Source organism: Amblyomma maculatum, chromosome 6 (genome assembly GCF_055883805.1).
Source record: "Amblyomma maculatum isolate TAMU_Amacu chromosome 6, ASM5588380v1, whole genome shotgun sequence".
NCBI lineage: Eukaryota > Metazoa > Arthropoda > Arachnida > Ixodida > Ixodidae > Amblyomma > Amblyomma maculatum.
In genome coordinates, this window is record NC_139349.1 from 168,129,403 (window position 1) to 168,149,485 (window position 20,083).

At 46.4% G+C, this 20,083-nt stretch overlaps 1 pseudogene; it reads right to left on the reverse strand.

Moving 5' to 3' along the window:
- Positions 1-1,683: 1,683 nt before the first annotated feature.
- LOC146187368 (uncharacterized) lies at positions 1,684-3,436 on the reverse strand (annotated as a pseudogene).
- Positions 3,437-20,083: the final 16,647 nt, after the last annotated feature.

The following is a 20,083-nucleotide window of genomic DNA, read 5'->3' on the forward strand; positions in this document are numbered from 1 at the left end:
ACAAGAACGGAATAGCAGGAAGGTTAATTAAGCGATACTCAGGCTACTGTGCACGTGCAGAGCGGGATAAACGGAAAATAATGAAAGAAAGCGAAAGATGATCGAGGAAATCTTGGTATGAAACTAGGGCGGCGGCGCGCGCTCGTACTCATTACTGTCGAAACGGTAAAATGCAAATCAAAAAGGCAAATTTTCTGGCTTTATTAAATGTAGCAATCAACACAAATTGTCGCTCAAGTACATCATATGATTAGAGCGTACTGTCATAACGTGCTCTGGAGCACTCTTTTTTTAAGTAAGCAAATGGTGAGCGCGCATGCCTATTAAAACAAAACTTAATATATGAAACAAATCAGATGTGGAAAGCAAACATGTGCTATGTACATAGAACATACATTCCTGTATTAAAATAGAAGCTGTGAGTATCTGCTTTCTTTTCCGATCGTGGAAAGGCTGCTCAATTCATTAACATTGCAGTGAGCGCATAGTGCAAGGCAAAAAAGGCGGTGTTTAGGGCTGACGCTTCAGACAGTTTTTGGTGATCCTTCGCTGCCTGTCGCGCGAAATTCCTGCACAGCCATCGAACCATATGACCCCTCAGGTTATACTCACTAACCGACCAAACAGATAACTAGAAAGCATCGCGGTGCTCTCTGAAATTCATGATGGTTTGGTGGGCGCGGTTTAACACAAATACAAAGAAAAGAAAACACAGGGCTGCCGCTTTTATTTCTCTTCTTTTCTTCTTTTTTTCTGAAAGAGCACCTACAAAACCATTATGAAGAACCTACAACTCGCCCAACTTTATCTTCTGTTGCTCTCTGAAATGCCTCGTCACGCGCAGATCAACCGCTTGAGTTAGCGGGCCGCATTGCTGCGCTTGGCAGTGAGGGCGCGGATTAATGGTTTCTATATGAGAGCAAATCATTTGCAACGGGAGGGTATGTACGACCCTCATGCGGCTGTAAATCTGTCTTCATTAATAATCCTCTAAAATACGACGCAGCTGAAAAGTTCCCTTATAACGTCTTTTCAGTGCTTCATGCAATTAAAATAAGATGTGTCAGCTTACTTTATGACCCACCTAACTGTCTACCAAACTGCGGTGAGCGAACAGCATCCTGCACTGCACGTCGAATTCGCCGTATGTTTTCGCGGCCGCCTCATGTGGTTCGAAATGCGGCGCCCAACTTTGATCATTTACAGCAATGGCAGAACATCCTTTACATAATGAAACGTCATTTTGACGACATGACTAAATGTTTATGCATGACGTATTTGCCGCCATACGACGCCAGCCAATCAGATTTCAGGAGTCGGCTCTTGACAGTGGGCAGTTCATTTCAGCCCATCCGTAATGCAAGCGTAACTGCTTCCCTTTCTATCGTATATACATCTGCTTTCTCTCCACAATTACTTATAAATACCTTTATACATAATAAATGCCGCTGCTAAAAGTCCATTTTAACACACACGTCATTTTTACGTCACCGCAAAAAACCATTTCGACACACCGAAATTTCGCGCCACAAATTCGAAACACGTGACTGTTCCGAGAACCAATCAGATTTATAAAATGGCACCGAACGGCGCCATGTGTGTCGAGAATAAGGCCCCGGGATGCGTATTGCCAAACCATATCCAGTAGGCGCACTGGAGCAGAGAACGCTTGTAGCGAGTTAAACGGTGATTGTCGCTGAAAGGTCTCTGTGAACGCAGCTTAAAGGTAAAATACACTCACTGTAAACGGCGATTGTAGCTGAAATATGTCTGTGAAATATGTTTATAGTCACTATCTTCGTAAGTGTCTCTAAGCTGGTGTACCATCTGGCCGAAATGAGTAGCGGGGGAGACTAGAGGTTCACCATTCCGATCCAACATACGCGTTTTCCACAGGCTGTGCTGTTCAAGGAGGAAAATCATCTCAAAGGGTTCGTGGTCATGTTCGGTGGTTATCAAGTAACGCACACTGTGGGAATTCAAAATAAAGTCTTTCTTCAATGTTCTTCGCAGAACGTCCCAAAATAATATTGCATATTTGCAGGCAATAAAACAGTGTTTGATGGTTTCAGGTGAGTCACATAAACTGCAATTAACATTAGAAACGAAAATATTTTTTTTTCTGAAGCCACACTTTAACAGGCAAAACCTCGGCATGAAGTTTAAAGAAAAACGTTTTAGTAGAAGGCGAGATCAGCATTTTCCGCACCCTTTTTAACGCATCATGCCCAATATAATTAGAATAGAGTGAACGATATAAGGGAGGCGGGAACAACATAGATATAAAATCTTGGTATAATTTTTTCCGTAAAACTGAGAATAAGCACTCATAAGAGAAGCGGACTGCCAGAAAACGCACTGAATCACAAACTTCTTTCATAAAACCAAATATTAAGGGCCGATCGGTAAAATTGGAAGAGACCACTAAGTTTGGAAGAAGGTTCACTACGTTAGTTTACAGGGATGCTCTGGTAATTGGATGGGAGCTATTAAAGAAAAAGAAGAAACGAGTTACTAACCATCTGACATAGAGATCTGTCAAACCTAGTCCGCCAGCAGAAACAGTCCTGAATAAGTTATCGCGCCGCATAGGCTCAAAACTGGACGACCATATGAACGTCGCGAACGTTGGGTGAAAACTGTGGCATTAATTCCTCGCGCAATGGAGTACCTGTAAAACATAATAAAGTTTTGTAGCTAGAAACATGTTACATGCCTGTGCTCAGGCAAAAATTGATGGGCGGTGCGGAACAAAAGTTCGAGCATAGCTTTTGAGTGCCGTGACCCGCTCTTGCCAGTGACGCCCACTAAACTCGAATGCATGCAGGGGAACTCCAAGGTAATTAGGGGGAACACGAGACCATTCAATTCCAGCATAATGAGTCGGCATTGCTCCCCATGAACCGAACCACAGACCCGAACTTTTAGAATTATTCATTTGAGCGCCAGATACAATGCCAAACTGATCAATGGTGGTTATAATTTTGTCGATGCTGGGTTTGTCTGTGCAGAAAAAGGCCAAATTGTCGGCGTGCGCAAGCACTTTGACTTCATTACTGAAGGCAACATAACCACGGATACTGTGGTTTTGCAGTACACTCAAACAAAGTGGCTCTAGGTAGAGGGTAAAGAGGAGCGGTGACATAGGACAGCTCTGCTTTGCGGATGATCGAATTGGCACAGGCTCTGAGAGGTGACCATTAAAAATCAAGCGAGTGGAACAGTTGTCGTAACAAAGTTGCACCCCTTTCAGTACAGTTGATCCAACATTTGCACGCTCGAGAAGAAAAATTAGAAACGAATGCCGGACACGATCAAATGCCTTCGCAAGGTCAATCTGGAGTAGAGCAAGCTGCTCATAAGATCCAGAGCAAGATTCGAGAATTGTACGTGCAATATGTATGTTATTTTGTATGGAGCGTCCCCTCAAGCCACACGTCGGATGAGGGCCAATGAGAACCATCATGGCATATTGTAAACGATTTGAAGTACTTTCGCAAAAATTTTGTAGTCCACATTTGCCAACGTGATTGGCCTGTACCCATCTACTGAGAGCAATTTTTCTTTATCCGTGCTCTTTGGAATTAAGACTGTGTGATTCCTAGTAAAGGAGTGAGGAAGGACCCCCAAATCAAAATTTAAAGCGAAGATCTGCAGCAAGACAGGACTCAGCAAAGGTTTAAAAGTTTTGTAAAACTCGCATGATATGCCATCAGGGCCAGGTGTTTTAGAGTGGGGTAACTGGTCAATTGCGTGTTCTATTTCTTCCAACGTGAAAGGACCATTGATAAGAGCACAGTCTTCATCTGATAAAGGCATTATAAGAGCTTTAAAGTTAGCTAGTAGATCCGAATTAGAAGTAGCAGAAGCGTCACTGAAAAGTGTCGTGTAATAGCTCACAAACACAGAGATGATGTCACACGTTTTCGTTACTAGGGTGCCATTGGACATCATTTCCGGTATCAATTTGGCAGTAGCATTACGGTGCCCATCAAGTAGAGCTTGTCGCGTAGGGGTTTCAGAGTGCAAAGCACGATTTGTACGAGATCGAACTCGGGCACCACTGTATCTTTCAGCGTCCTGCTTTTGTAGGTCACACTTTACCCTAGTAATTTCGCCTAATAAATACTCCAGGTGCCTCACATTCTAATTCATAGAGGTTTTACAAACTCTTATGCAATGTCCTCTCTTGAAATTTCCTGTAAAATGACCAAACAGACCCAATTTCAATAGCTATCGCTCGCACCTCCTGTTTAAACAGCTCCCATGCAGCAAATATTGCCATGACACCTGTAAAACACACTTGTAACTGGGAACGTATCCGAAAGGCAAACTCCTGATCATTTACAAGTCAAGAATTCAGCTTCCAAAGCTCCAATTGCGGCCTAAAATTTGAACAGTAAGTTCTCCGAGCCGAGCAACCACCATACAATGATCTGAAATGGAAACCGGTACAGTTTCACACAACAACTCACGGGAAATCAGCGTGGAAGAAACATAAATCCTGTCTAGGTGCGTGTGGGACCTCCCCTGGATATGCGTGAATAGTGTAGTCGCATGACATGAGGTCCCGGTATCAATGAGTCCTGAGTCATCTACAACACGCGACAACCTTCACCATTTCTGTCTCTGTGTACACTAGGCCCAGCACGAACATTCAGGTAACATACACAATTAAAGTCTCCCATTAGCACAACATTCTTATCACAATCTAGGAAGTTAGCCATGGCTTCAAACATATCAACACGCTCAGCTGCACTATTAAACGCATAAATATTGATAAGTCTTCATTGCATCCCGTGGAGCAAAAAATATCACAGCTTATTAGCCTCCCTTAGGAGTCAGTATAATAAGATAACGAAGAATAAGGGAGAGCCTTTCGCAGAAACAAGAAGCAACCCGCCGAAAAACCAATAGCATGCGTCACAGCAACATTGTAATTAGACAAAAAGGGTCCTAGTGCCCTCTCTGTATCCTGCTCACTCTCAATCTTCGTTTCCTTGACGGCGACAAAATCAAGCCGCCTGGTGCTGAACAGTCGACGAATCTGCACCTGCTTCTGAAGAGACCTAAGGCATCTCACATTCAGCGTTGCAAACACTAGTTTCTCAGGGGTTGCCATGGTGACCACATAAGTGCTAACTAGGCTTGCATTTGTCTCTCCGGAGACGGCGACTTCGCCTCCGGACCTCCACCATGACAGCGAGAACGCGAACTTTGGCACTTCCCATTGTGTTTCGACGTGCGCCGGCGGCGGCGATGCTTCACGCTTACCAGATCGTCATCTTCACTCGAGTCAGATGCGCATTTTTCCCGGCGCTTATGATGATGCTCTTCAACAGGAGGGACGGCCTCAGCTGCAGGTAGATTGGCCTGACCTGCAAGCTCTTCCTCGGCATTGACCTCAGTGGCTGGAGTAACTGGGGCGGTATCTTTGGCAGGATTAGAACAGGTGGCAGGCTCCATTACATGTGCCGGATTCGGCGTCTCATATCGAAGCAGCGACTCACTTTCCTTGGAGTCACCCTGAGGAACAACCGTTGTATTAGCTGTGTTGGCCTTGTCCACAGTAGCAGCTAAAAGGACACCAGCCGCGTCATGCACTTCTGTGGCGTCCAAAACAACCGCAACGGTGGCCTTTAAATGCGTTATTATTCGTTTAGACAATATATCCACTATTTGTCACCGGGTGGCACTGCTCATATAAGCAGGCGGAGAAGCAGGAACCAACGAGGACGAACATTCCAGTGTGGGCCACGTGGCTGGGACTAGCACTGGCATGGAAGGCATAAGCAATGTAGGTCAGACGGATCCGAACCGACAGAGTTATTTAGAAGCAGCTACTAAGAAGCCGGAAAAGAAGTAAGAAGTAAGGAAGAATGAAAATCCCAGAGAGAAGAACACAGATAACCGGAAGCAGGAGCCAACAGTTGGGAGAGGGAGAGAGAAGGCCCAGGTGCTTATCGCCGGAGATTCTAACATGAGCAGGTGCAAGCGAGATATCTTGGAACGTGTAAAGGGTGATAAGCGAGTGTTAGTTGGAGCCTTCCCAGGAAGCATAATGAGGGAAGTGCTGAAAGAGAGTAAAAATAAGCTGTTGAAAAATTCCGCAGAGGCAGTATGGTGATAGTAGCCGCGGGGCTAAACGATGTCCTAAATGGTGAGCCGCAGGAGTGGTGGAAAGTTTATCTAAGGGAGTTGACGATATCAGGGAGATAGCACAGCAAGAGCAGATAGTTGTATGCACAGTACCGGAGGTGCCAGGATTGAACGGAAAGCTGGAAAAGGACGCGGTGACAGTTAATCAGGACAAAAGAAAGTTAAGCCTGTAGAAGCATTTCGAAGTGGTTGAGGTAAACAGGGAGGTGTATAAAGCAGGTTTTGGTATGGCTTTTCAGCGAGATGGCATTCATTTTAAGAGAAGGGTGGGAGCAGAGATCGGCTGCCGCCTGGCGGGCAGGGCTGTAGCTTTTTTAGGGGGTCCGCGAGGACTCCGTGCACAGAGGTAGTTAGAAGTGAAGCAGAAGAAAGTGTAATAACGGAGGCTGAGCCCCAAAAATTGAAAAGAAGGAGGTCGAGAAAGAAAAGTACAAAAAAGAAATTTAACACTAGGATCAGCTACATAAACATGCAAGGAGGTAGAAAAAGAGCGAAATGGCTAGAGATAGAACAGCAGTTGAAGGATGACAAAATAGGTGTGTACGCTCTTTGCGAGACTCATCTCAGGGATCAAGAAGATCCGCCGTTTACAGAAGGCTACGTCTGGAAGGGTGCAACAGAACGAGAACGGAAAAAAAGGGTGGAGGGGTAGGTATGTTGATACACCAGGGAACAAATTGGCAAAGAAATAAATCATCTTCTAAAGAACATATCTGGGTATCAGGAACAATTGCCGGCATAAAAACATGGCTATTGGTAGTTTATTTAGGAACAGGACACCAATGCAGGCAAGAAAACAAGGATCTTATTGAATGTCTCAGTGACGATATAAGCCAGTTTGGAAACGGGGCCAATATTATTCTGCTGGGGGACATGAACGGCCACATCAACGATCTGGATGGATGCACGGATTGTAACGGGAAGCTAATGCTAGGTTTCTGTGAGCGACACGATCTAGTTATGGTAAATAGAGAAACAAAATGTGAAGGCCAAATCACGTGGGAATTCCGCAACAGGCAGACGATCATTGACGTTTGTCTAATGTCGCAGGAAATTTATAGCAAGGTCACAAAAATGGAAGTAGACGAAGTAGGGGAGTGTAGTCTGGGAAGCGATCATAAACGTATTAGTCTGCAGATGGGTTCCTTGATGAAAAGAGAAATGGAACTTAGACAAAACGTAAACGCACAATTAAACTACGATCAAATAGCGCAGACAGCAGCAGACATAGAGGAAGCAATAGAGAAAAGCCCCATGGAAGACGGATTATGAACAGGTAGAACTACTCATAAGGAGGAAAATTAAAGAGGTTAAAGTAGCAAACCGCTAGAATGGAAAGAGGAAGCTATTGAACAATGACGGGCTGCTTCAAGGGAACACCGAGAGGCAAAGAAAGCACAGGTATCTCAGGAGGAAATTGACCAAAAATGGGAGTTATATCGACGAAAGAAACTTGAGGTGCTGGCCCTCGTCCAAAGTAAAATAAGGCAGTCCACCGATCGCTGGATGGCTGACGATCACGATGCCTCTAGAGGCGGAGCAAGAAAATTATGGAATCATATAAGCTGTCTAGGGAAGCAGAATCAAAGAAAGCAGGATCGGATTCAAGATAACGAGGGAAATTGTTTAAAGGGAGACAACGCAGTGAACTGCATTACATCAGTTATAGCCGAGTCATTTAAGAGCGACGATAGGGTAATCTCCGCAAATCAGGAAGCAACACAAGATAGCAGAATACGAAGCAGCTTAGAACTGACCAATCTGAACTGGAAAAAGGCAAAAAAAAATATTCCTAAAAACACATCTACAGGAATATATGAAATCCCTATCAAACTGATTAATGAACTTGGTCCAAAAAGTAAGGAACCGTTGTTAAAAGCTCTGGAAACAGTCATAACGAATAAGCAAATTTCGGACAGCTGGCGGCAGAGTAAAATGAATTTGATTCATAAAGGAAAAAGATAAAGGATGCACATAAAATCCTACAGACCGATTACCATAACATCTGTTCTGTACAGGTTGGCCATGCAGGCGGTGAAATTAAAGATGCAAGCATGGGTAGAAAGTCACAAGATACTCGGAGAACTTCAAAACGGCTTTAGAAATGATAGGCGCTCAGATGATAGCCTATTCGTGCTTACCCAATGCATCGAAATATCTAGAGTGGAAAATAGACCTTTGTATTTGGCCTTCCTGGACATAAACGGGGCTTACGACAACGTAAGCAGGGAACTCCTATGGAACACATTAAAAGAAGAAGGTATCGGTTATGAGATAATAGAGTTCCTACAGGAAATATACCAGGATAACAAAGTAGAAATTACGTGGGAAGGGATAAGAAGTACGGAAGATGTCAAAGTATGCAAATGATTAAGACAAAGCTGTCCTCTATCACCTCTGCTGTTCATGCTTTATATGATCAACCTAGAACGGAGGATACAAGACAGTAACCTAGGTTTTAACCTGTCATATAGATTAGGTGGAAAGGCGGTAGAGCTGCGCCTTCCCGGTTTGATGTACGCAGACGAAATTGTGCTGCTAGCTGATAGTCTGGAAGAATTGAAAACTCTAGTTAAGTATCGCGGAGACGAAGGGGACGCTCTAGGCTTCGGTTTTAGCGCAGCTACGTCTGATCATTTTCAACGGCTCAACTGATCAGGGTCTTAAAATACAAGGCCATGAAATACCCAGAGTAGCAGAATATAAATATCTGGGGGTATGGTTAAACGAAGGATTGGCATACATTGGAAAGCATGAGCAATCACTTAAGGCCAAAAGGCGAAGAAATGCCGGGGTAATGAAGCATACGGCATTGGGGGGATACAACAGTTATGAGGTTTTGAGGGGTATTTGGAAAGGAATTATGGTGCCCGGACTTACTTCCGGAAATGCGGTTTTGTGCCTAAACTCAGAGGTTCAGTCGACATTAGAAATAAATCAGAGAGCCGTTGTACGATTAGCACTATAGGTACCCATGGCAAAACCACAAATGAAGCGGTACAGGGAGATATGGGCTGGACATCTTTCGAAGTACGGGAAGCTCAGAGTAAAATATTATATGAGGAACACCTGAGGAAATTGGACAGTAACAGATGGGCAGCTAAAGTATTTAAATACCTGTACTTAAAAAGCGTTGACTTACAATGGAGGAAAAGAACTAGGAAACTAACTAGTAAGTATGCTAGTCACAAGGACGGAGAAATAAAGAGAATTAAGCAACAGGTGAAAATCACAGAGGGTAAAAATTGGATAAATTTAGTGGAAAAGAAACAGTGTTGAATTATACCGAAAGTGGAAAATGCAGATCAGGAAGGAAGCTTTCTTTGATAACTCCAGAGGCAGTGCCCTACTTTTTGAAGCTAGATCAGGGTGCCTTAGAATACGCAGCTACAAAAAGAAAATTAGCAATAAAAATGACGCATGTGCTGTATGTGGAAACTCCAGTGAAAGAATTGACCATATTATACTCGAATGTAATGGTATCCATCCAGAAGCTGATGAAGGCGCAGTCACTGTTCCTGAAGCTCTAGGGTTTAGAGATACCAGTGGCCGGGTTTATAAACCGGCGGTGGAAACTAGCAAAAAACGCCTGGAAGATTTGTGGCTTAAAAGCAGAGAAGGGACATAATGTTAGTAATGTAGAAACAAAAATTTAATAAATAGAATGATGGTTTAGTTAACCAATCTAAATCAATAATTAAGATATAGGGAGAAAAATGAGCATGATAGCTACTGCTACCACCCCGTTTCAAAAGGGATGCTTCTATATTCCATCCATTTTCCCTCTATCCATCCACGCGCCAGAGCGTCGTCAGCTCGAGTGCTCCTACGGGATATGGTTTGCTAATACGCATCCGGGATCGCCCGACGACTACACCTGGTAGCAAATCTCTCGCAGCTGATATGGCGTCATAGCAAGCGCGGCTTCATAATCATCATCATCATCATCATCAGAGTGTCGGGCATTCCATTGCATCACTACACTGCGGCGCAAGTGCATCGTCACAGAGGTGGCGTTGGTTTATTGCGCCATTGTGAATTAGTGCAATGCCACCAAGAGCGGCTCACATGCGTCCAGAAACTGAAAAGAAAACTTTGCTGTTTGCGTGTTGATGCTAGAGAGCAGCACCCGCATTGAACGAACAAGCTGTTTCAGCATTTCTTTCACCTGTTGGCTGTCGGGGTTGTCGGAATTTTCAGCACGTGCGGCAACTAAACTGGGATGAGGCCTGGCGATGGTCTTTGATGCTAGAGAAAGCCACTCAGCATCAGAGGCGGCAGGTAATACAACAGCTTCTGTCTGATCTTTGGCCTGTGACATTGCTGTGACATTAGAGCCAGAGTATTTTTAACGAGATTAGGCTCAGTCTGTTATGGCACCTGAGCTGACGTTAAGTTTAAAGTTGTCTTATCCAGGCTAGGCTTGCCTTCCGATGCTTTGTGTCGGCGTCGGGAACGGTGCTTACGACGACGAATAGACGCAGCCGCTTCTTGATGAGTCGAATTGTCTCACACCACCTTCTTTAGTATTCGTCTTTCGTTCTGAATTTTAGGACAGTCTTAGCCGTCGCTTCATGGGCACACGAGTAGTTCGCACACTTGACAGTCTCCATCTGGCATGTGTCATGAGGGTGCGTACCGCCGCATCGGCGGCAGGATACCTCGTTTCGACATACGACACTCACATGTCCGATCTTGTTGCATTTGTGGCACTGATCAGGTCTTGGAACATACATCCGAACTGGATGTCTCCCATAGCCGACTTTAACGTGGGATGGGAGAGATTCAATTTCAAAGACTAGTTTAACGCACTTTGAGCGGCCGAAACCATGTGCAAGAAAGGAACGGACAGGTATGTTGCCAAGCACACCAATTCCTTTCAGCTTGTCCACTGTAGCCTGGGACTTGACATCCACGGTGAGGACATTCTTCCAGGGAATAATTCTGACCTCGTCAACTTCACCGGGTACCAACTAGTCGAAAAACTGGGTCAGGTGCTGTCTGTTTATAACATTCAGATTTGCTATTGCCGTTGTTGGTACGAAGGCCACAGAAAAGATTCCTTGCTTGTCTGCATTCTTATTTTGTGACTCACTCGTTGTTGATGTTCGGCGCAGCTTCCTTTTCAGGCGGCGCGACTGTACAGGCGTGTAGCTGCAGTCAGAATCCATCTCAGTCACTGTGGAGTTATCCGCCGAGTCTGGAAGCTCCACTTCCGCGACGTTGAGGTGACCCGTCGAGTATGCCGCAGGCTGTTCGACAGTGGCGGGTGGGCGCAGGGGTCGGGCGCCCGCCATCCCGAAGGAGGACGAGATCACAAAAAGCTTACAGCGATAAAAAAATCCAGAAAAGTGGAAAAGCGCTAGCTTCAGACGTTCGGAAACCTCTAAGGCACATTCATACGGCTTGGTTAAAGCGGGGCTTTATATGTGGGCTGAGGAAGAAGAAAATAAGAAGAACGCTCGGTCACCCGCAGCTAATGCTTTCGCTCAATATTTTGTTCAGCAGCGTTGAACTCTTGTAACTCTTGTATTGAGACAAGAAAATGGTCAACATATTTAAAAACACGAGTTTCATAGTGATTGTCAAGTTCACAAAATAGGGTGCGGTCAATACTGGATAAAAAGATATCGCACAAAACTGCAGCTACAAAAGAACCAATACAACTCCCTGGCGCTGCACGTAGTACGTTCCATTGTTAAACGTAACATAGGTCACTCTTTAGTAGAACCTTTCGTTGGAGGTGAAACGAAGTGGCGTCTGTGTGCTGTGAGATCTGTTGTTGTTGTGGCTGTAGGAAGAAGGAAACGAAAATGCACGGGCCTGCTACTAGGCTCTGTAGCTGAGCCGCCTCCGCTGCCTGTGATTTATTTATATTAAAGGAATCAGAGGCAGCGGAAGCGGCTCAGCTACAGAGCCAGTAGCAGGCCCGTGCATTTTCGTTTCCTTCTTCCTACAGCCACAACAACAACAGATCTCACAGTACACAGACGCTACTGCGTTTCATCTCCAACGAAAGGTTCTACTAACAAGTGACCTATGTTACGTTTAACAATGAAATGTACTATGTGCAGCGCCAGGAAGTCCGACATAAAAGAGAATATAGAGAAGCAAGAAAAAGAAGAAGGAGAGAAAGACGCGCGCCGCAACAGCCGTCGTCCACCACCTAAAGGGGGTATGAAACAGCTAGAAAGGTCACTTATAAACGTTTTCAATGTGTAGAACAAATGCTTCTGAGCGTTCCTCCAAAGTAAAACTCCTCGGAAAAAATGCAGCAATTTATTATTAGTTTTTAAAAACAGCTATTTTTAAAATTCGCGGGTTGCGCCGTTTCCGTGTGGCAGCGAGATTTGGAACTCTTCTGCCGTGATTACCTACGTCACAAGTGCCGAGAGTGACAGGCCACGACAGGCTGCCATTGGCTGCAGCCGCGACGGCCACTAAGCCACGGACACACTTCCGGTAGCTGCGAAAGTCGTTTGCTCGAATGCTGCATGCATTGTGGTGACCTTGGGACTAAGTTGACCCGACCTTCACTTGGTAGCGTGCAGAGACTCGGGGTTGATGAAGTATTGAATCTTCGAAGTTGGTAAAATAAATGCAAGCAGGTTTAATGGCACTTTGAGAAAACTTATTTACATGATTATTTACATGAAAAAGAAGGGTGTATTAACAAAATGGCAAGCGTTAAGAGTTCATAGCGAGAAGTGTCTGGATGAGCCGTTTACCCAGGGCTCAGAGCCTTTTCGTGCTCTGCAATGTCCTTAAAACCCCCTATGTCCAGCCCCTCTCTGAAGATGCTGACCAACCAGTTCCAGGGCACGCCCCTCAGATATCGGCATCCAATCGAACACATTACTGCATTGATGGTCTGATGAACTGACTGGTCCGGCATTGTTTCGTTGGGCGTGGTCATTTGTTGGCGGGAAGAGCTTGGGAACGGCGAGTAGGTACATTTCTATTCTTCAGCAAAGATTCGATATGCTGGTTCCGGTAAGTGCATTTCCTTCTCAGAAACCCAAGTGCACGTGCGCGCCGCATACTGCTCCCAGCATTGTCCCTTTCCAACAATTGCAAATCTTTCCTGCATTCCCGGGAAATCCTCTAATGGCCGTAATCACCTTGCTCCTTTCTTGTCCTGTACGTCAGCGGACGTGTCACTTTGTCGTCTCCTTTGGACAGTAGCCATTCCTCACTGGACGATAGCGCTTCTCGACGGGAAGGGTGAACAATTGAACGAAAGCACTTCCGGCTATTTCCCACAGGGGGACATTTCTTTGTATTTTTCTAGACATTCTCTTGACAGGGCCAATTTCGCATTTGCAGGGTCTCAAAAAAGCAAAACAGGCTTACACAAAAGGATTCATGAAAACAGGCTCACTTAGAGCCCTTGTACCAACAGCACATATCCACAGCACTTATCCATGCCCACAGGCGAACAATAGAGCGCGCAAGTGCGGATGATGCACGGTCATAACAGCCTCCTCCCCCGCCAGAAGAGTCACGGAGGGCAGCAGTCGCAGCTGCTGCATGAAGAGACGACTTAATGGCCTGCACATGAATGCTTGAAGCTCGATGTTGCTTGTCACGTTGTCTTGATTGTCGTAGGCCAAATTGCTTGAGCTGTCTCTGAAACTCAACCAAATGTCCAAGCAAGCACTCGGCTCCCGTCTGAAGAGACCAGGTTAAAAGAAAACTGCCATCGTTTTTCGAGAAAAGCCCACACTCAAGACGCTCAGGACCCACGTATGCCTAGAAAACCAAACGTGCTGCTTTACATAGTCACACATATACAAGCGCACGAAAAAAAAAACCTGATTATCAATTTGGATACATGGTGAGGAACACCTCGGACCGCTTAGAAACAGCGGCTAAGCGCGTCCGCATTCCCATTTCACTTCCCCTTTTTGTATCTTATTTCAAAATTGTACTGCTGTAAAATCAAGCTCCACCTCAGAAGGCGACTGTTCTTCGATGTCGCAGTTTGCAGCCAAGCCAGGGGACAATGGTTCGTCTCTACGGTGAATTTGGCCCCTCCAAGATAGCACTGCAATTTTTGAATGGCCCATACAATGCAAGCGCACTCTCTCTCTGACGCGCAATAAGCTCTCTCTCTAGAACTCAGTTTTCTGCTCAGGTAGAGCACGGGTCAGGTAGAGCACCGTCGTCATCTCTCTGGCAGAGAACAGCACCTAGCCCTCGATCACTGGCATCACACTGGACCGTGAATTCTCGGTCATAGTCTGGAGCTCGCAATACCGGACGGCTAATCAGCACAGCCTTCAGGTTTACGAAGGAGGCTTCCTTTTGTTCGTCCCAGACTACATTTGTCGGTTCTGTCTTGCGGAGAGCGTCGGTCAGAGGGCTGGCCAAAGCTGAATAGTTAGGGATGTAGTGATTGTAGTATCCAGTCAGACCCAGGAATGCTCGAATTTCCGTCTTCGCGCTCGGCCGCGGGTAGTCTGCTACCGCAGAAATCTTAATCTCGCTGGGTTTCCTGAAACCTTGACCTACATTGTGCCCCAAGTAGTCCACGGTCGCCCTTGCCAGGCAACATTTCTCGGCCTTTACGGTTAGTCCAGCTTGACGCAAAAGGCTCAGTACAGCTCTTAGATGTACCATATGGTCCGCCCATGAGTCGGAAAAACCGCAATGTCACCTAAATAAGGTACCGCAAATGTTTCACACCCCTTTAAAACCCTATCCATGAGTCGGGAAAAACAAAATGGAGCATTTTTGAGCCCGAAACTCATCATTGTTGGCAGGTAGCTGCTCGTCGCAGTGACGAAAGCCGCGTATCTGCTGGCGCGTTCAGTGAGCGGTACTTGCCAGTATCCGCGAGTAAGGTCCAGCGTAGTCACATATGCCGGTCTACTGACCTGTTCTACTCTCTCCTCAATATTCGGAATAGGATACACTCGATCCCTGGTGAGAGAACTTAGCTTTCGGCAGTCTACCACAGGCCTAGGGTCTTTACCTGGAGCTTCTACTAAGATCATAGGCGAAGCATAATCGCTTTCCGAGGGTTTTATTACTCCCAATTCCAGCATGCGAGTTACTTCCCTATCCAGAATTTCTCTTCGCCTTGGAGAGAATCGGTAGCACCTTGATCGCACTGGCACGTCTGAAGTCAGCTCAATATCGTGCTCAGTCAAATCAGTCCTGCCTGGCCTCTCCACGAAGCAGGCCTCAAACTCTGTTATTATCTCGCCCAGATCGGACAGCTGGGATTTCTTTAGTTCTCCTGTCTGCTCCGTCTTTTTAAGAAGCTCCTGAGCGTTGCTTCCTTTTCCGCTGAGGCAAATCAAGTTGTCCCCCATCTCCTCGGGAAGGTTTAACGTTAGATTTACCACGGCTTCCCTCTGCACATAAGGCTTCATAAGATTTCAATGATAAATGCGCACTTCTTTACACCTACCGGAGATTTTCACTGCGTAGTGTGTTAGAAATCTTTGCAACGACTTCAGCAGGTCCTTCCCACTGTACTTCGAGCTTATTCCGCCTTGAACCTCTCAGCAACATCACCTTGTCCCCGATACGAAACGTCCTTTGACGGGCTGACTTATCATAGTACACTTTGGAACGAGCCTGGGCTGACTTCATGCTGGCCTCAACGAGTTCCTTAGTGTTATGTAAGCGATTTAAGAGGTTCAGAATGAATTCTACTACTGTTGGGTCTTCTCCGCGCCCCTCCCAGGCTTCGCGCACTATTCGGAAAGGTGAGCGCAGTGACCTTCCGTACACCAACTCGGCTGGGATAAATCCAATGGATTCGTGCGGCACTGACCGCAAAGCGAAAAGTGCTGCAGGCAGGCAGGTATCCCATTCGCGCTTGTTTTCATAGCACAGTCCCCTCAGGACTCGTTTGAGAACAGAATGCCATCTTTCTACGCTGTTGCTCTTCCGATGGTGGATCGAGCTATGCACTACCTTAATGCCGCATCGCTCGAGAAATGAGGTGGTGAGGACACTTGTGAAAACGCTACCCTGATCACTTTGAACCTCGGAAGGGAATCTAACTCGTGCAAACACTGACAGCAGCGAATCCGCTACACTCTAGGACGTCACCTCGCGCAGTGGAACAGCTTCTGGAAACTTTGTGGCTGGGCATAACTTAGTGAGGATATAACGGTACCCTGACTCTGTCACAGGAAGTGGCCCTACTACATCTATTACTAACCGGTGAAACGGCTCGGTAATGATTGGTACTAACACCATCGGAGCTTTCCACTTATCTTGCGCCTTTCCAACCCGCTGGCACGTGTCGCATGACCGTACAAAATCTTCCGTGTCCTTAAAACATCCAGGCCAATAGTATTCTTGCAGCAGCCTCTGCTTTGTTTTCCTTATTCCAAGGTGACATGACCACGAGCTGCCATGGGAAAGTCGCAGTAAGTCATCGCGGTACTTTTGGGGAACGACTAATTGGTCCTGCTCTACTCCGCGCTTATCCTTGAATAAGCGATACAGCACTCCCTTTCTCATCTCGAAAAACATATTCTTTGCTGTCTTAGTGACGCGGTGGCGCTCCCTTATCTCCTGTATCTTGGGATCATTGGCTTGCTCCATAGCTAAGTCCTCTCGGGTTCCACTTAAAAGTCTCGTGAGATTACTAGACACTGGCGGAAAGAGGTTACTCTCAAGAACGTCCTCATTCCGCGTCTCATCAAGCTCACTTTCAAGTTGACTTATCTGAGATGCCTCGCTCTCAAAGTTTTCTGACCTGCTTTCTTCCGCATCGACAACTGTTTTAACTGCCGTTTCCTCCGCTGTGGATTTTTCTGGAATAAGCAGTGTAGCTAGTTCTCGCGGCTTTGAACGTGTTAAGGCTTGCACAACTCTGTCTCCGAAAAGGATGCCCCTCTTTCGCAGTAGCATGTCCGATTTGTTGGAGAACAAATACGGGTAGCACTTAGGAAGCTTAAACGGCAGCCTCGGTTGTTAACTTGCCGAAAGGGCCCTCGATGACCACGTTCGCGATTGGCAAGCACACACTCTGTTCCTCCACTACCTGGCGGATCCATGCACACTGTCCTGTATAGTCGGAAGGCGACACATACGCCGGATGGACAACATCCATCGTTGCGGCCGAATCACGCAGTACCTTGCAAGGCTTCCCGTTGACTACTAGGTCATGCAGGTAGGGTTCCAAAAGCTGCATATTTTCATCGCAGTCACTGACATACGAGAAAGCAATCTTTTCTTTCCGGCAGTTGACGCCAATGTGACCCTGCTCATTACACCTAAAGCATGTGAGCGGCTTCCTAGCCTCAAGCTTATTCTTTGTGTTCTGCGCGTTGTTCACTTCCCCACTTTTCTCACTGCCGTCCTTTCTAGGGAGTTTGCCTGCAGAAACCTTCCTTTCTTCGTTTCCAACTCTAGCAAAGTGCCTTTCCTGACGGTTATTCACACTCAACTTGGGATTGCGGGGCCTATCCACTGCTGGGTTGCTGAATTGTCGGCGCGAAGCATACTCCTCAACGAGTTCGGCAGCTTCAGTTGCCGACTTAATGTCGCCTCGGTCCTGTAACCAATTTCTTTCTTTTTCTGGGAGGCAGTTATAAAACTGCTCCAAAAGAATTCGCTCGACTACAGCGTCCCTATCACTGTAGGAATCAGTGCTCTTTAGCCACTCGCCCAAATTGACTCTTAAATTGTATAGGAATTCAGGGTAACTCTCGTCCCTGGACTTAGTAGCGTTCCGAAAACGTTGTCTGAACGCCTCGGCGCTAAGCCTATACTTTCGCAGAAGGCAAGCCTTCACCTTCTCGTAGTTGTCCGCGTCCTCCTTGCTTAGCCACGCGACAACCTCCGCTGCCTCGCAGGGCAGAACCGTCAATAATCTCTGAGACCAAGTGTCTCGCTGGAAGGACAGTTTTTCGCAGGTTCGCTCAAAGTTAGCCAGATACAGACCGATATCCCCTGATATCCCATATGGCTGCATGTACTTTGACACCTTGAAATCTGCCTCCTAGTTGAGAAGAGGTACCGCTAACTGGGGACAATTGCCCGACCTCTTGCTCAACTCTAGTTCTAATTTCCGGAGCTCAATTTCTTGCTCCAGCCTTCTTGCTTCTCTTTCAATTTCAATTTCACGCTCACGCCTCTTTTCCTCTTTTTCCCGCTCTTTCTGCTGTCTGAGCTGCTACTTTTTTTGACCGACGAGGTTCCATGCTTCACTGAGCTCCTCATCATCGGTTCCCAGATCAGTGATTGCCTTTATAATCAAGGGTTTTCGTGCCAAACCACTTGTATCAATTCCCAATTCCTCACAAAATTGCAACAGTTCCGGTTTCTGCAGCTTTTGTAGGTCCATGATCGCCCCGAGTGTCGGCTACTTCCAAAACAACAGTGCAAACTACCAAACCTAAAGGCGTTTCAACACTTTTTACCAGTTCTAAAATCTAATCCTGTTCTAGAACCTGGTCCACATCAGAAGAAGAAGCCAAGCACTCACCCACACATGCGATCGATGTTCCGAGCTGCTCTCTTGTTGGCCGATTGTTGCTCCTGCTTGTTGCTTGAGATGCCACCTCCGATCACCAGATGTTGTGGCTTGTAGCTTCAGATGCCACCTCCGATCACCAGATGTTGTGGCTTGTAGATTCTGGTCCCAACGCTGGTCACCAGTTGTCGTGACGCTGGGACTAAGTTGACCCGGCCTTCACTTGGTAGCGTGCAAAGACTCGGGGTTGATGAAGGATTGAATCTTCGAAGTTGGTAAAATAAATACAAGCAGGTTTAATGGCACTTTGAGAAAATTTATTTACATGATTATATACATGAAAAAGCAGGGTATATTAACAAAATGGCAAGCGTTAAGAGTTCATAGCGAGAAGCGTCTGGATGAGCCGTTTACCCAGGGCTCAGAGCCTTTTCGTGCTCTGCAATGTCCTTAAAACCCCCTATGTCCAGCCCCTCTCTGAAGATGCTGACCAACCAGTTCCAGGGCACGCCCCTCAGATATCGGCATCCAATCGAACACATCACTGCACTGATGGTCTGATGAACTGACTGGTCCGGCATTGTTTCGTTGGGCGTGGTCACTTGTTGGCGGGAAGAGCTTGGGAACGGCAAGGAGGTACATTTCTATTCTTCAGCAAAGATTCGATATGCTGGTTCCGGTAAGTGGATTTCCTTCTCAGAAACCCAAGTGCACGTGCGCGCCGCATACTGCTCCCAGCATTGTCTCTTTCCAACAATTGCAAATCTTTCCTGCATTCCCGGGAAATCCTCTAATGGCCGTAATCACCTTGCTCCTTTCTTGTCCTGTACGTCAGCGGACGTGTCACTTTGTCGTCTCCTTTGGACAGTAGGCATTCCTCACTGGACGATAGCGCTTCTCGACGGGAAGGGTGAACAATTGAACGAAAGCATTTCCGGCTATTTCCCGCAGGGGGACATTTCTTTGTATTTTTCTAGACGTTCCCTTGACAGGGCCAATTTGGCATTTGCAGGGTCTCAACAAAGCAAAACAGGCTTACACAAAAGGATTCATGGAAACAGGCTCACTTAGAGCCCTTGTACCAACAGCACATATCCACAGCACTTATCCATGCCCACAGGTGAACAATAAAGCGCGCAAGTGCGGATGATGCACGGTCATAACAGCATGCACTGCATGCGTGAACCCGAGCTTGGCTCCTCGATTCGGGACGTTAACCGAAAAGATGGTGGCGTCCGACTGAAAGTGCGCCTCGGTGCAGGACTGCGAAAAGAGCACCAGCTGGTCCGATTCAACACCGTACCAATTAAATAGGCAGCATCAACCTTCATACCGGAAGACGGCGCAGTAGCGTAGTGTAGTCCTGTGTCCCTTCTCGTTTTGGCCGCATCGATGATTTGTGCGGCGTGTTGATAATTAAATGGAAAGGGCGTCACAAAAGGTCTGCCCACAGCTTATCGCGAAAGTATTCAAATTCGC